Genomic DNA, 5,727 nt, shown 5'->3' with positions numbered 1-5,727 from the left:
CAGACCACAGGGCTGTGAGACCCTGCCTGGAAACCTCCTGAGGAGAAGTCTGCTGGAAAGACTCTGCAAGATCCTGGCCATGAGAATCTCATTTGGAATGAGAGGGAAAGCCTCAGTTTTCCTCAAAAGGCCTCACCACTGGGCCTTGAGAAGTGACAGGTAGGACAACCAATCAGAACAGCAAAAAGACTTTAAAAAGGCCTGACCTGGGGCCCCACCCAAGCCACTCACTCTGCAGTACGCCTGCAGTTCATGCCTTGGCATGGACTGTGTACTTTTCTCATTTTCTTGTTTCTTAATAAACTCTTTACTCCCTTGCCTACCCTATGGTGTGTCCTTAAATTCTTTTATGTGACATAAACCGAGAACCTAGAAGCCCAGAAACCCAGAGCCATACAGTAAGAGAAGGACTGGAGCCAGGATCCACCAGAACCCTTCATATCTATGTTCTCTCTCTCTCCAGGTCTCTTGCCTCCATTTCTCCTGAGGGTTTGTCTTCATTCCTCTCTTCCTGACTCAGTGAGGCTCCCTGCATTTCCCAAGACTGTATGATAGATAAACTCCAGGTTCCAGGTTGACATTCTATCATTCAACAGAACAGTCCAGGCTTAAGTAGTTTTTCATTCCTGGTGTCAGATTGGTTCACAGGGATGCTTGTCCACCCCTGGTCCAGCCAGCTGTGGCCGGAGAACCTTGTTTATATGGTACAGGCATGGCTGCCCTGGGTTCATCTTTATGCTGGATGCAGGCAGCAATATAACTGCACAGACTAACTGTTGTTAGATTGTCCTTCCAAATTAGGGTTTCTGTAAATTGGCATGAGAATGCTGGCCTGGGCTGAAGTTTTATCACTTCCTTGGGTCATTATATGGCTTACAGCAGCAGTCTTTTTGTCTCTGATTTATATTCACCTTTGCCTGTGCCTGGGCTTATAGATAAATCCAATACAGAAATTCTTTTGAATATAAATACTTCCAAACAAGGGGAGCATAATTTTTAGTCAGCCACATTAAGCCATGAATGCTGTTGTTCCAGGATGAATGTAATCATCCCTTCAACTTTTTTCCTTACTGACTTTTTCTTTTCCTCTCATTGGTGTAGGATGTTTGGTATAGTTGAGGATATTAGCAGCTCGCTTCTACCCCATTCCCCATTTTCATATACAAATTTATGTTTAATTCTGAAAGGCTGCAAATTGTTGTCATTTTCCATCCTTTTTCACAGGTAGCATCACTCACTGCAGCTTTTCATTTTTCTCAGACCAGTATTACAGCCTATTCTGCCATTTGTCTCCAGGCTGTGCTTTCAGCACTTAGAAGTTCTAAAGCAATTTCCTTTCTCTACCTCTTCTTGGAGGGTCCTGGTCCTGGCTCACCTGGAAAGAATCACACCAAGGTCTATTTCCAGGGCTCAGAGGCACAAACTGATGGACTCACTCCATAGAGAACCTCAGCAGGAGCAGGAATTCAGGACAGCCTGGGAACAAAAGACATGGTGTGTTCTCTGATAAAGTCCTCACCCATATCAGTGAGAATGACCTATACATTTAGCCATGTCCTTTGTTTAGTATTCTCCAAATCTCCCAAGAAATAAATGCCAATCATAATAACCAGGTGACACAGTCATCTTACATATCAAAAACCACCAGGAAAAACATGCCAAATGTTATTGCTAAACAACTCTTACCCAAACAGCTCAAGCTGGAAAATTTCCATAAGCCTAGATACCATAAATTTACATTTCCTTTGAGTCCAAACTACCACTAATTTAAAAATGCATCACACCTTTAATAATGACCTTTTAGAATAAAAAGAAAGTACTTGCAAGATTTTTTTTTGACATCTTGATTCCCAGAAACATTAAAATGTAGGGGAAATGTATCTTAAAATTGAGAAATTACATTGATATTTCACAGTAACCTAAGAATCAGATCACAAAAGTAGGCTCAGCTGGAGTCCAGTAGCATATAAAAGCAGAAACCTGGAGTTATAACTGTTTATAACTGAACATTATAAAATAGCAGTCCTTTAGCATCTCTTAGCTATTCCATTGTAGCTTGAGTGCAAATAATAAATTCTTCGTGCAATCCAATATCAAGGCCAAATTTCTGATCTTGCATTCTGTAGGGAGTAAACACCCCATACAACGATAAGGGACACTTTTGAAGAATTAAAATCTACTGGGAGAAAAAGTAACCTAATTAATTAATATTAAATTTTTCCCAACTCAGTGAGGACATTCAATGATTAAAATTCCTAAACTGATGACTAATCCTATTCAATTCTAATTATATAAAATATTTAGATTAAAATTTCTCACTTTTCAATGGTATTCCTTCTTGTTGGAATCTGAAGAGCTAATAAAAGATACCCTTGTTGCTCACTGCCTGAGTTCAGAACCAACTGAGAGGAGAAGCAAAAGTCTAATGGATAGAGATTAGAATATCACCTCCATTAAGACAATGACATCTTTTTTTTTTTTTTTTTTTTAGCCAAGACCTAATCTTTATTATACAGAAGTGATGGCTATATGAATTAAATGAGAAGGTGTTTGGCAGTGAACACTATGCAGATTAAAAATGAAGACATCTTCGTCTTATTGAGATACAATATAAAAATAAACACTGACCGAGAGTTGCAAGAAAGAACTCACCTTCTACTCCTCAATCAAGATGAAACTTTCCACAGGAAAACCTGGTTTCAAGTCACACCGAATTATTCAAATAGGGGGAAAAAAAGCTAAGTCAAGTAGCAACAACACACAAATGGGCTTTTTGTGCTTTTGGAAAGCCAGAATGGAGATCTATTCAGCCTCATATTTACAATATATTCTACATTGCAAAATGTATCTTTAGTCACCGAAGAGATACGTGAAGTGAAAACAAACAAACAAAATCTTAAATTAAGTTGGGGAATATTTGTGGGACTAAGTAGGGTTGGGGAGGAGATAAAGTTATAATCATTTAATTATTTCTGATCAGGAAGATCAGACCAGGTCTGGGTAATCTATATTAGCCTCATGATAGCCTGTTTTTCTTTAATGGTCCAGAGACAGGATCCATTCAAAGTAACACCAAAACATAAAGCCTATCCTCTTTATATCCCCAAATACTGTTTTTTTAATCAGTTTACTTTTAATAAGGTCTTTCTTAAATCTTCTCTCTGCCTTTATGGCTGAAGTGAAAAACTTTTTAGAAATTTGGCCAGAAAAAGGATTGTGTTCATTCAAGACTGATGACTAGGAGAGTATCTGTGGATAAGTACAGACAAAACTATCTCCAGAACTCTTAAATACAGCATTTCTCAATTAATGTGAGAAGCCAAAAATAGTGAACAATAAGATCAGGAGTTCAGATGTACTGTCTGGACGAGGGGTGCTGATTGCTGCTTTTCAGCAACTGAAATTTCCGGCTTCCTCAATTCAGAGCAGACACTGAAAGTGGTCTGGAGGAAACAGGACAGTCATAGAGGAAATTCTCATGCCACCTCCCTCCCTTACACATTCTATGATGACTGCATAAAGGAACTGTTAGGAGATATTTTTACCTTTAGATTTTTTTAGTCATTTAGACTTTTGTCCTGATAAATGAGGGATAAGAAGGAGTAGTGAATATATTTCTGGTTCTAGAACTTTGAGAATTAGGTAATCAAATCTGGGACATTTTCATTATGTTAAAAAAGGAAAGATGAGAAAATCACAATCCCAGAGACCATTCGCTCCAAAAATTAGTTATTTTTCCCATTGCTCCTTATTCAAAGAAAAAAATTTCAAAAAGCTACATTACTTAATAGAGTCAGAGACAAAGGCTTTGAAAGAGCTGTGTATTTTAGATAGAAAACAAACTTTAAAAAATGAAATAAATGGTTTGTGCTTCATCTCATTCACATTTTGTGAGTGGAGAAGTCCAAACCCCACTGAGATATTCCTGCTTATCCAAAAGCACACTGGATGAAACTAAGCCAAGAAATGGGAGAAAATATTCATTGGGTGTGTGTAGTTCAGCCAGAGTACTCCCCCCTACAATGGAAATTTAGAGAGAAATAAAATCTGCTAATCAAGGTCTTTGGAGAAGCCCTGATATTGCTCTCCCCACATCATGAGTCTGATTCAAGAGAAGGAAAAAAAAATGATGCAAAAATATCTCACCACACAAGAACCAGTGATGGGGTCTCTGACAGTCCATCAGTCAGCAGGGCAAAGAAGAAAGCCATCTGCTGGCTTTAGGCTTTATTGAAGGCTGCCAGAACAGCCCAGATCATCTCTGTGGCACTGTGCTTTGTGCCCTCCACTTCAGGGTCCAGTTCTACCAGGTCCTTGGCTCGATTCATTGCCACATCATACTTTTCATCTGTCAGAGAGGAGAAGACATTCTCTAGCACGTTGGAGGAATGGGCTAGTACCAGGAGGGCCAGAGTTCGCTTGTCCATATGCAGAGGGTCATTTACCCATCGCTCTAGAACACTATCTTGAAGTTTTTTCACTAGTCACTGCTTCTCTGTGGTATTCGTCACTGGATGAGTAGTCATGTCAAATAGAAAATTCTGCTTCTCAGTGGTTAGAATACCCTTCTCTACAAGGTTTTTTGCAATTCGTTCTCGTACATTCCTCAGTTGGTACTGTAATTTGAAGGGGTTCTGGTCTCACCAGTAAGTAGTTCTGTCCATGTTTGGACAGATTCTGCAGGTTCTGTTGCTTTGATGTGCTTGAGTGTTTCATCCAGTAAGACATCACCAGTTGGGCTGTCTGACTTTAGCAGCACCTTCCTGTCTAGTAATCACTTCTTAGGCATGGTGGGAGGTTCTAAATAGATTCGACCTCGTATAGCCAGCTCTATCAGTATGCCTCCTCGCAGGCCAGATGATATGCAGTCATTCCAGAGAGATGTGTAACCCTCTTTTTCTTTTAGTCCCAGGAGCAATACTTCTTCCATAAGGGTGAGTCGGATATCCTTAGAGTCTCCAGAGTCTTCATTGTCTGTACTCCTCTCTTGATTAGTGTCTTCCTCAGTTTCCATCTTCTTTTCAGAATTCTTGCTTACTTCAGTGCGACGGGCCCAGTGAGTTAAAGTGGTCATTCTCACCTGTATCTGATGTAACTCCTGTAACTCCTACGGATGGACGTAGGCTGCAGCTTGAGCTCTATTTTAGGGGACACCTGCCTACCTCCACCCACCCTAGTAGGTGGAAAACTTCTCAGCCATGCAGAGAGCACAGACTTCAACAATGACATCTTGAAAGATGTGGCCAGACATCCTGACCAAGGTAGACCTTGGAACTGCCCTTCTGTTGGGGTCTGAATCATGAATACTTCAAAAGACATGTTCAAGTCTTAATTCACTTTACTGTGAACCCATTTGCAAATAATATCTTTGAACATGTTAAAGCGAGTCAGGGTGTGTGAACTCATTTGTAAATTGTATCTTGGAAGATTCTATTTAACTGAATGAGGTTGGGCCTTACTTCGTAGGACTGGAGGCACTATTTTTTTAAAAAGTATGTTTACATCTTTATTAATATATATAGTACATATGATAAAATTCACTTATTTTAAGTGTTTTGACTTGGTGAGTTTTGTTAAGTGTGCACAATCATGCAATCCTCACCACAGTCATGTTTAAAGCCCAAAAATATTTTCAAAATTTCTTTGTAGTCAATCACACCCAACTCCAACCCCAGGCTACACCTTATCACTTTACTTTTATAGTTTTGCCTTTTCTGTATGGAGGCA

General features: G+C 39.5%; 1 pseudogene; it reads right to left on the bottom strand.

The window, feature by feature from the left end:
• Window positions 1–4,020: 4,020 nt before the first annotated feature.
• On the bottom strand, window positions 4,021–5,095 carry LOC101444510 (Golgi phosphoprotein 3-like pseudogene; annotated as a pseudogene).
• Window positions 5,096–5,727: the final 632 nt, after the last annotated feature.

Source organism: Dasypus novemcinctus, chromosome 18 (assembly GCF_030445035.2).
Source record: "Dasypus novemcinctus isolate mDasNov1 chromosome 18, mDasNov1.1.hap2, whole genome shotgun sequence".
NCBI classification, from domain to species: Eukaryota; Metazoa; Chordata; class Mammalia; order Cingulata; family Dasypodidae; genus Dasypus; species Dasypus novemcinctus.
Note: the sequence above shows the minus strand (reverse complement) of the source record. Positions and strands in the feature narration are given on the sequence as shown.